At 36.9% G+C, this 12,226-nt stretch overlaps 1 protein-coding gene and 1 non-coding gene across 2 annotated transcripts in view; both read right to left on the reverse strand.

The window, feature by feature from the left end:
- The window catches only part of CCDC172 (coiled-coil domain containing 172), a 120,938-nt gene that overhangs the window by 95,574 nt on the left and 13,138 nt on the right, over positions 1-12,226 (reverse strand). The window lies entirely within an intron of this gene.
- TRNAI-GAU lies at positions 4,378-4,456 on the reverse strand. Its single transcript has one exon. It is a non-coding gene; the product is annotated as a tRNA-Ile (tRNA).

The raw sequence follows: 12,226 nt of genomic DNA on the forward strand, positions 1-12,226 counted from the left end.
AAACAAACAAAAACACAAATAACCTTAACAAGAAACACCTGGGACCTATAAGAAAAAACTTCTGAGGAATGTAAAAGACCACCTGACTAACTAAAATATACTGTGTTCATGTATGTGAAGATTCAGAGTTATAAATACATTAATTCTTCCCAGATTACCATATGAATTTAATGTAACCTCAATTAAACACCAATAGTTTTGTTTCAGGTTTTGTGTGTTTGTTTGGAATTTGAGAAAATGGTTTTCAAAGCTATCTAGAAAAACAAAAATCTGTAAAAAGAATCAGTAAAGTTTTGTAAAAGAAACTGCCCTCACAGAGAGTCAAAGATACTTTAAATCTAATGTGATTAAGTCAGTATCATACTGGTGCCAAAACAAACAGATTAACAGAATAATATGGAAAATCTATAAACAGACACAAATATATATAAGCATTGGTATATCATAAAAGTGGTGCTTGAAATCAATGGGAAATGTGTGGATTACCCAGGGGACAACTGGGTAGTTATTTTTATTTAAAATAGTAAAGAAAAAAATAAAATACCATAAAAGTACTAGAAAAAGATACTATCAAAAGTCTTGCAGTGAGAAAGCTTTTACAAACCTGGAATGAATCTCAGAAAAAAAAATAAAAGGATTAAAAATTCCAGCAACACAGAAAATCTAAACTTTAACTAGAAAAACATATCTCATCAAGTCAAGCTACAAATAATACAATTTGCAAAAAATGACAAAGAATAATATCTATAACAAATGAAAATCTAGAAGTCAATAAGAAAAAAGAAAGGATATGATAGGTAACTCATAAAATAAATATGAACAATTATGTACAAGGAAAAATATGAGTAACAAAAGAATTCAAATGAAAAGTATCAAAATGCCATTTTTCTTATATTTGCAAAAAAATGTTGGTAATTTCTAGCATACAAGTTGGTGAAAAATTGTTGCAACATACACTTGAACCTTGTCTGGAGGACAATTTGGAAGTGATCAAAAGCCTTAAAAAGTACCCAATGATACAGCAATTTCATTTCTAAGACTTAATCCTAAGAAAACAGGGTAAGTATAAAAAGATGTATGTACAAGACTGTCATCACAGTGATGTTAATACTAGTAACTTATTAATAGTAATAGTAATTACTTAATAGGAAATTAGTGTTTCTAAAATATGGTAATCCATTCAATGAAATACAATGCAACCATTAAAAAGTGCTTATTTAGACCTATATCTACCGAAAACACAGCAGGATATAGTAGATGGAAAAAAGATATTTAAGGAAAAATAAATACATGCATTTAAAAAAATTCCAAAAGAAATCACATGAAATATAAACTGCATACTAGAATTATGATTGATTTTCACTTTCTGTCTTTTGCCTAGCTGTTTCTGGAATATTTTGCAATAAACGTACTACTTTTATGAAGAGTTAAACAATAAAATTATTTCAATTTAAAAAAAAAAAAATTCTGCGTGTTCACCAAAAATAATGGCAGAGAGCCCTCAGAATTTCCTGTGAATATAATCTACTATTCCCACTGGAGCATAAGCAAGCATTCCTTATAAAGATGGAAGGGAACACAGGTTCATAATAAAGAGAAAAGACCATTCTAGAGTAACCAGATGATCTATTTTGCCATGTGGTGGTTACATATCTCCCCCTTCCATCTTTTTTTTCCTGTTATAAGGGGGAGTTGATTAGAATTTTAACAGGAGAACTGAACTTCTTTGAAGACATGGACGTTGTCTGAATCAAAGAATCTGTGGTACACAGCCTTTTCAACTTACATGAATATTAATTCAGGCAATAACAATTCATAAGACCGTATAAGCACCAAAGGCTTATGAGATAACCCCTACACTCCAAAACTGTCCCTCCCCTTTCCTCAAATAAATCTCCTATCCCAGAGAGCTGCTGATCTCACCTAGATATTAATCTGATTAGAATGGCAATAATGTACAAATGCTGACAGGCCAAGAACATTTTGTAATGATACTTCTTAAACTGAAAGAGTCTCATTGGGGATGGGGAGATACTTTGAAATTAGGTAACTCTGCTGCTGTTTGACAACTCAGGTGTCAATACTTTACCTTACCTATCACCATGTCTGCCAAGATATAAAACAATGGAAGTGGTGGATGCTAAATGTAGCAGTTTTTCATGTACTCTTTTAAATGGAAGAACTACAACACGTCAAGTCTTTTAAATATACATTTTCCTTTTCATAATAAGAAAACTTGGCACATGAGCAAGAAAAGATCATACCTCAGTTAAGTAAAGCTGTACTCCAAGAAGAAACTGGGTTGGGGCTACTCACATCAATTTGTCAACTTGCTTTACCTCTAAGAAGACAGTTCATTCTCCAAGTACTCGAGAAAACAACAATTTATATATTGTTATCTGTTGGCAAACTGCCAGTCTGAACAGATATCACAGAATATCAACATGGACCCTATGAAAAATATACTGTAACAGAAGAGAAAAAGAGAATTGCCTTAGATATTACAGAGAAGGTCACTGTATACCTGCATAATATATTACTACAGGATTCAAAACATTTTTTGTTTATCAACTATTTGATGTCCTCAAGAGGATGCAAAAAAAAGACACGTCCACTAAAAAAGAAAAAACAAGAGAATGAGAGAACAAGATATACATTAAGATAAAAAGACAGAACATTAAGGAAATATAATTTTTAAGAAGTAGAAAAAGGAAACCCAGAGTTAAAATTTGCAGAGAGTATTAAACAGTAGATCTAACACTGCAAAAGATGGAATCAGTGACGTAAAGTATAAAAAGTTCTCCTTGACTGTGGGGGGTAATAGCAATTAAATAACAGGAAAACAGAGAACAGAGAGCAATGATCTAAGCTATAAAAATTAGGGGTTCTTGAGAAAGAAACCAGAATGTAACAGCTGAGGCTGAAGTGGGAGGCTTGCCCTTGTTCAAGACAAAATTAATAGATATATCTGTAATAGATATCTACAGATTTGGAATTATATAGATAAAACCAACTTCTATAAGCAATAAAGGAAGAAAAATAAAATAGGTAACCTAAACAAGATTTTAAAACCCTATGCTGATCTCAATACTTCTCTAATAGATTTATGAAATTTTCTAAAAACAGGTTTCACTCAAGTATTCTGTATACAGATTAGTTGTCATTCAAATGTGAAGCCAACAGAAAGACATTTTCAGACATTAAGGGCTTAGAAAATATACCAGTCATGTATTCTTCCTGAAAATTACTTGAAGGATTACACAGATTACAGAAAGATAAAATTTGTCTTTTATAAATATATATTAAATATTTTATATACATATAAATATAAAAATTAAAAACTCAGGAATGAGGAAGTTGAGGCATTAAAAAATTATATAGTGGAAAATTTTGGTTAATATGGTGGTTTAAGCAAATGTGGGAAGGATCCACTTTCTATACCAAATATAGACAAGCGCTGGATAAAATATAACTATATTTAAAATGTCATATACATAGCTAAGCTGAAAGCAAGAGAGGTAAATCTTCATGCCAGAAATAACAAGAGAACTCACATTAAGAATGATGTGCTAGAATTCAAGCCCACAGGGTTATCTTAAGATTGGATGCAAGCATTAGGGTCTAGGATTTTATTTTGACCAAAAGTCAAGGACAAAGGGAACTGGAACTGGGCTCACTGCATGTCAGGAATTGAGAAGTGTCTATGCCAGCTATGAAAGAGAGTAGCATAACTCCACCCTCTAGCTTAGAGATACAGCATATAAGTGAGCTGCCTTCCATTGAGCCATGAGTGGAACAGGAGTCATACCTGAGAAACTCAATTCCCCATCCTGAACTGATCATGGATATGAGGTTCAAACTTTTCTTATCCATGCAGTACATAAATCCTGAGCTCAGAAATTAAAATATAACCTGTGGGGAGCCGCTTTCCGGGTTAGGGCCTAGTGGACACGCCGCGACCTGCTCCAGAGTAGCCCCCGCCCATCGTTTGAGCCAAGATGGCGCCCGTATCCTGCTTCCGCATATGACGCATGAGGCAGCGGTTGCTGCTAGCCTATTGTACACGCTTGCGTACTGCCAGCACATTGGTTGTAACTATTGTATATAAGAAATTACCCGGGCTAGCCTCGGGGAGACAGCCCACAGGGAGCCGTGCCTGACGGCCGCATAGAGGTTGTTCTCCCACGGGGTATAGGGCCTCGTGTGGAATATGTAACAGAGAAAATTTTCTTCCTGGCTCCAGTAAAAGGCTTGCATTCACTGCCATTGCGTACCTCAAGTGTCAGTTTGTCTGCGTCTCTCCCTCTTTCCCTCTGTTCTCCTTGCCGGCCGAGGACAGGACGCGCGGGACCGAGCGAGAAGGCGCCGGACAAGTGGTGGCCCGTACGGGGATCGAACCCGCGACCTTGGCGTTATCAGCACCAAGCTCTAACCAACTGAGCTAACCGTACGGGGCAACATACCTTTCGCCTCGCTCCTTTTTCACTGCAGCGGACCCGGGTTAGGGCCTAGTGGACACGCCGCGACCTGCTCCAGAGTAGCCCCCCGCCCATCGTTTGAGCCAAGATGGCGCCCGTATCCTGCTTCCGCATATGACGCATGAGGCAGCGGTTGCTGCTAGCCTATTGTACACGCTTGCGTACTGCCAGCACATTGGTTGTAACTATTGTATATAAGAAATTACCCGGGCTAGCCTCGGGGAGACAGCCCACAGGGAGCCGTGCCTGACGGCCGCATAGAGGTTGTTCTCCCACGGGGTATAGGGCCTCGTGTGGAATATGTAACAGAGAAAATTTTCTTCCTGGCTCCAGTAAAAGGCTTGCATTCACTGCCATTGCGTACCTCAAGTGTCAGTTTGTCTGCGTCTCTCCCTCTTTCCCTCTGTTCTCCTTGCCGGCCGAGGACAGGACGCGCGGGACCGAGCGAGAAGGCGCCGGACAATAACCTGGTCCTGAAAAAGTAAAACCTGCAAGACTCTGGCAGCAGGGGTAAAACAACTTCTTAGGAACACCCTTGTTATTAAGGGAATATGTGGGACTTCCAGGAAGGTTAACCCCTACTAAAGATGAGCTCGTAACTTTTAAGCTCAGGAGAAGATTCATCACCACATAAGAAAGTCATTAGATGAAATGTACAGAATTCAGCAACAGGGAAAACACGGAATTCTATGAGAAAATTTTTAATCCAATTATTCACTTAATGTTCATTTAATACCTACTGAGTACTCCACCTGCAGCCCCGGGAATGGACAGGACCACTGTATTCTGGAGCAGACTCCCTGCCAAACTGCACAGGGTACAACCCCCACCCACAGAGCTGGTGGTCACCAGTGCACACGAAAAATTGGTGCACTGATTGCACCTCCACATGGTTTGGACCCCCACTAAGTACACAGACAAAGTTGAGGAGAATTGGCTTGAGGGTAAGAGGTGGATCAGGAGCGCCATCTGCTGGTAGGTCAGGGAAAGTGCACTCCAACAAGCTGTAGCTCTGTCAAATTACAGATAAATGTTCAAATAAGTCTGCATATACTAAAAGAACCCTATCAAGATAAGCAAATGCCAAGAGGCCAAAAACAACAGAAAATTATAAAGCATATGAAGAAACCAGAAGATATGGACAACCCAAATGTCCAAATTAAAAAGCCAGAGGAGAGACAGAACTTGGAGCAATTAATCAGAGAAGTACATGCAAATATCAGTATCATTGCTCAGGATACAAAGACATGAAGAAGACCCTAGAAGAGCATAAAAAAGAATTTGCAAGTGTAAATTTAAAAAAAATAGCAGATCTTATGGAAATAAAAGATACTATTGATCAAATTAAAAAGATTCATTTCTACCAGATTTGAAAAGGTAGAGGAATGAATTAGCAAGAGCACAAAAGAATGAATGGTGAAAAATATCCAAAAATTTGAAACGGATCTCAGGGAAATGATAGATGACATGAAGCACACAAATATAAGAATCATTGCTGTTCCAGAAGGGGAAGAGAGGAGTAGAGGGATTAAAGAAATTGTTGGGGAAAATTTCCCAATCCTTCTAAATGACATAAATACACAAATAAAAGATGCCCAACAAACTCCAAATAGAATAAATCCAAAAAACCAACTCCAAGACATACTCTGAACAGATTGTCAAATGCTGAAAAGGAGAAAGTTCTGAAAGCTACAATAAAGAAGTGATTCATCACATACAAGGGAAACAACATAAGACTAAGCACCATAGAGGCTAGAAGTGGGCACCATAGAGGCTAGAAGGCAATGGTATGACATATTTAAAATTCTGAAAGTGAAAAATTGCCAGCCAAGAATTCTTTATCCAGCAAAGCTCTCCTTCAAAATTGAGACATTAAAATTTTCACAAACAAATGCTGACAAAATTTTTTAACAAGAGACCTGACCTACAGGAAATACTAAAGGGAGCCCTACTGGCTGAGAAAAAAAGAAAGAAGTGAGAGGTCTGGAGAAGAGCACAGAACTGAAGAGTTTTAGTAAGAGTACCTTAAAGAAAATAAACAGAGAGAGGGGAAAAAATACATCTGACAAATAAAAACCAAAGGATAAGACGGTTGACTCAAGAAATGCCTTCACAGTAATAACATTGAATGTGAATGGATTAAACTTGCCAGTTAAAATATACAGAAAGGCAGAATGGATTAAAAGATATGAATCATCAATATGTTGTTTACAAGAGAGTCATCTTAGACCCAGCAACACAAAGAAATTGAAAGTGAAAGGATGGAAAAAAATAATCCAAGTAAGCTACAGGCAAAAGAAAGCATGGGTAGCAATACTAATTTCAGATAAAAGAGACTTTAAATGTAAGGTTGTCATAAGAGACAAAGAAAGACACTATATACTAATTAAAGGGAAATTCACCAAGAAGAAATAACAATCATAAATGTTTATGCACCCAATCAAGGGGTTCCTAAGTACATGAGAAAAATATTGGCAAAACTGAAGGAAGCAATAGATGTTTCCATAATAATTGTGGGAAACTTCAATACATCACTCTCTTCTATAGTTAGATAAACAAGACAGAGGACCAATAAGGAAATTGAGAACCTAAACAATGTGATAAACGAATTAGACTTAACAGATGTACATAGAGCATTTCATCTCAAATTACCAGGATATACATTCTTCTCTAGTGCATGGAACTTTCTCCAGGATAGATCACATGCTGGGGCATAAAACAAGCCTCCATAAATTTAAAAGGATTGAAACTATTCAAAGCATATTCTCTGACCACAACAGAATGCAACAAGAAGTCAATAACCATCAAAGATCTAGAGCATTCACAAATATCTGGAGGTTAAAAACAACTCCTAAACAATTAGTGGGTAAAAGAATAAATTTCAAGAGAAACTGCTAAATATCTAGAGATGAATGAAAACAAGAACACAACATATCAAAACTCATGGGATGAAGCAAAAGTGGTACTGAGGGGGAAATTTACAGCTCTAAATGCATACTTTAAAAAGGAAGAAAGAGCCAAAAGCAAAGAACTAATGGAACAACTGAAGAAGCTAGGAAATGATCTGCAAACTACTCCTAAAGCAAGGAGAAGAAAAGAAATAACAAGAATTAAAGCAGAAATAAATGATATGGAGAACAAAAAAAAATAGAATAAATGAAACCAAAAGTTGGTTCTTTGAGAAGATCAACAAGAGTGACAAACCCTTAGCTAGACTGACAAAGGAAGAAAGAGAGAAGACCCAACTAAGCAAAATAATAAGTAAGGGGGGAAATTACCATGGATCCTGAAGATATTTTTAAAAAATCATAAGAGGATACTATGAACAACTGTACAACAACAAACTAGATAATTTAGAGGAAATAATAATTTCCTGGAAACACATGAACAACCTAGACTGACCAGAGAAGAAACAGAAGACTTCAACAAACCAATCACAAGCAAAGAGATCCCATCAGTCATCAAAAAGCTTCCTACAAATAAAAGCCAAGGGCCAAGATTCACAGAGGAATTCTACCAAATTTCCAAAATGAACTGACACCAATCCTACTGAAACACTTTCAAAAAAACTGAAGAAAATGGAACACTACCTAACTCATTTTATAAAGCCAACATCACTCTAATACCAAAACCAGATCAAGATGCCACAGGAAAGGAAAACTACAGGCCAATCTCTCTAATGAATATAGATGCAAAAATCCTCAACAAAATACTTGCAAATCAAATCCAAACACACATTAAAAAAGTCATACACCCAAATGGAGTCGAGAGGTCACTCTGGTGGACATTCTTATGCACTATATAGATAACACCTCTTAGGCTTTAATGTATTGGAATAGCTAGAAGTAAATACCTGAAACTACCAAACTCCAACCCAGCAGTCTGGACTCCTGAAGACAATTATATAATAATGTAGATTACAAGGGGTGACAGTGTGATTGTGAAGACCTTGTGGATCACACCCCCTTTATCTAGTGTATGGATGAGTGGAGGAATGGGGATAAAAACTAAAGGACAAATGGGGTGGGATGGGGGGATGATTTGGGTGTTCTTTTTTCACTTTTATTTTTTATTCTTGTTCTGGTTCTTTCTGATGTAAGGAAAATGTTCAGAGATAGATTGTGGTGATGAACGCATAACTAGTTATCATACTGTGGACAGTGGATTGTATATCATGGATGATTGTATGATGTGTGAATGTATTTCAATAAAACTGAATTTAATAAAAAAAAAAAAAAGTCATACACCATGACCAAGTGGGGTTCATTCCAGGCATGCAAGGATGGTTCAACATAAGAAAATCAATCAATGTAACACAACACATTAACAAATCCAAAGGGAGAAATCAAATGACCATCTCAACAGATGCTGAAAAAGCATTCAACAAAATTCAGCATTCTTTTTTGACAAAAACACTTCAAAAGGTAGGAATTGAAGGAAACTTCCTCAATATGATAAAGGGCATATATGAAAAACCCATGGCCAGCATAGTACTCAATGGTTAGAGACTGAAAGCCATCCCTCTATGATCAGGAATGAGACAAGGATGCCCGCTGTCACCACTATTATTAAACATTTTGCTAGAGGTTCTAGCCAGAGCAATCCAGCAAGACAAAGAAATAAAAGGCATCCAAATTTGAAAGGAAGAAGTAAAACTGTCATTATTTGCAGATGATATGATCTTATATTTGAAAAACCCTGAGAAATCAATGACACAGCTACTTGAGCTAATAAACAAATTAAACAAAGTGGCAGGATACAAGATTAATGCACATAAGTCAGTAATGTTCCTATACACTAGAAATGACTTAACCGAAGAGACACTCAAAAAAAAAGATTCCATTCTCAATAGCAACTAAAAAAATCAAGTACCTACGAATAAACTTAACCAAGGATGTAAAAGACCTCTACACAGAAAATTACATAACTTTAATAAAAGAAACAAAAAGGGACCGGAAGAGATGGAGAGCTACTCCATGTTCATGGATAGGAATGTTAAACATTGTTAAGATGTCAATCCTACCCAAACTGATCTACAGATTCAATGCAACTCCAATCAAAATTCCAACAATCTACTTTGCAGACTTGGAAGAGCTGGTTTATAGAATTTATTTGGAAGGGAAAGATGGCTTGAATTGCTACAAACATTCTAAAAAAGGAAAACAAAGTGGGAGGACTTACATTTCATGACTTTGAAGCTTACTATAAAGCCACAGTAGTCAAAACAGCATTGTATTGGCCCAAAGACAGACATACTCATCAGTAGAGTCAAATTGAGAATTTGGAGATAGACCCCCAGATCTACAGTCAACTGATTTTTGATAAGGCCCCAAAATCCACTAATATTCTCTTCAACAGATGGAGCTGGGAGAAGTGGATAGCCATATCCAAAATAATGAAAGAGGACCCCTACCTTACACCCTATACAAAATCAACTCTAAGTGTATCAAAGACCTCAATATAAGAGACAGTACCATAAAACTTCTAGAAGATAATGTAGGGAAACATCTTCAAGACCTAGTATTAGACCTTACACTCAAAGCACAAGCAACAAAAGAAAAAATAGATAAATTGGAACTCCTCAAAATTAAAAGCTTCTATACCTCAAAGAAAATTGTCAAAAGGTAAAGAGGCAGCTAAATTAATGGGAGAAAATATTTGGAAACCATGTATCTGATAAGAGACTGATATCTTGCATATATAAAGAAATCCTACAACTCAACAACAACAGTACAAACAGTCCAATTATAAAATGGGCAAATGATATGAAAAGACATTTCTCTGAAAAAGGAAATACAAATGGCTAAAAAACACATGAAAAAACATTCACCTTCATTGGCTATTAGGGAGATGCAAATCAAGACCACAATGAGATATCTCACACCAATAAGAATGGCTGCCATCGACTGATCTTTCATAAGGCCCCCAAAGTCACTGAACTGGGTCATAATGGTCTTTTCAACAAATGGAGCTGGGAGAGTTGGATATCCATATCCAAAAGAATGAAAGAGGACCCCTACCTCACACCCTACACAAAAATTAACTCAAAATGGATCAAAGATCTCAATATAAAAGAAAGCACCATAAAACTCCTAGAAGATAATGTAGGGAAACATCTTCAAGACTTTGTATTAGGTGGTCACTTCCTAGACTTTACACCCAAAGCACAAGCAACAAAAGAAAAAATAGATAAATTGGAACTTCTCAAGCTTAGAACTTTCTGTACCTCAAAGGAATTTGTCAAAAATGTAAAGAGGCAGCCAACTCAATGGGAAAAAATTTTTGGAAACCATGTATCTGACAAAAGACTGATATCTTGCATATATAAAGAAATCCTAAAACTCAATGACAATAGTACAGACAGCCCAATTATAAATGGCCAAAATATATTGAAGAGGAAATACAAATGGCCAAGAAACACATGAAAAAATGCTCAGCTTCACTAGCTATTAGAGAGATGAAAATTAAGACAACAATGAGGTACCATCTGACACCAATTAGAATGGCTGCCATTAAACAAACAGGAAACTACAAATGCTGGAGAGGATGTGGAGAAATTGGAACTCATTCATTGTTGGTGAGACTGTATAATGGTTGAGCCAATCTGGAAGTCAGTCTGGCACTTCCTTAGAAAACTAGATATAGAGTTACCCTTCAATCCAGCAATTGCACTTCCCGGTATATACCTGGAAGATCTGGAAGATCTTCAAGCAGTAACACGAACAGATATCTGCATGCTAATGTTCATAGCAGCATTACTCACAATTGCCAAGAGATGGAAACACCAAATGTCCTTCAACAGATGAGTGGATAAATAAAATGTGGTATATACACACGATGGAATACTATGCGGCTGTAAGAAGGAACGATGTCGTGAAACATATGACAACGTGGATCAACCCTGAAGACATAATTCTGAGTGAAAGAAGCCAGGCACAAAAAGAGAAATATTATATGCTACCACTAATGTAAACATTGAAAAATGTAAAACAAATGGTTTATAATGTAGGATGTAGGGGAACTAGCAACAGAAAGCAATTAAGGAAGGGGGAATGATAACCTAGTAAGAACAGATAAGCTATCATGGGTAAATTTAACGTTCTGGGAATGCCCAGGAATGGCTATGGTCTGTTAATTTCTGATGGGTATAGTGGGAACAAGTTCACAGAAATGTTGCTATATTAGGTTACTTTCTTGGGGTACAGTAGGAACATGTTGGAAGTAAAGTAGTTATCTTAGGTTAGTTGTCTTTTTCTTACTCCCTTGTTATGGTCTCTTTGAAATGTTCTTTTACTGTATGTTTTTTTTAATTTTTAAAATTTTTTATACAGTTGGTTTAAAAAAAAAAAAAACAAGGAAAAAATATGCAGAGCCCCCTTCAGAAGCTGGTGGAGTATGCAGGGGTAATGGCCTGCCTCATCTCGATGGTTGCTGATGTGCTCACAGACATAGGGGACTGGTGGTTTGATGGGTTGAACCCTCTACCACAGGACTTGCCCTTGGGAAGACTGTTGCTGCAAAGAAGAGGCTAGGCCTCCCTATAATTGTGCCTAAGAGCATCCTCCCGAATGCCTCTTTGTTGCTCAGATGTGGCCCTCTCTCTCTAGCAAAGCCAACTTGGCAGGTAAAATCACTGCCCTCCCCCCTACGTGAGATCTGACACCCGGGGGAGTGAATCTCCCTGGCAACGTGGAATATGACTCCTGGGGAGGAATGTAGACCCAGCATCGTGGGATGGAGAACATCTT

The sequence above is a fragment of the Choloepus didactylus genome, chromosome 15 (genome assembly GCF_015220235.1).
Source record: "Choloepus didactylus isolate mChoDid1 chromosome 15, mChoDid1.pri, whole genome shotgun sequence".
Classification (NCBI taxonomy): Eukaryota; Metazoa; Chordata; class Mammalia; order Pilosa; family Megalonychidae; genus Choloepus; species Choloepus didactylus.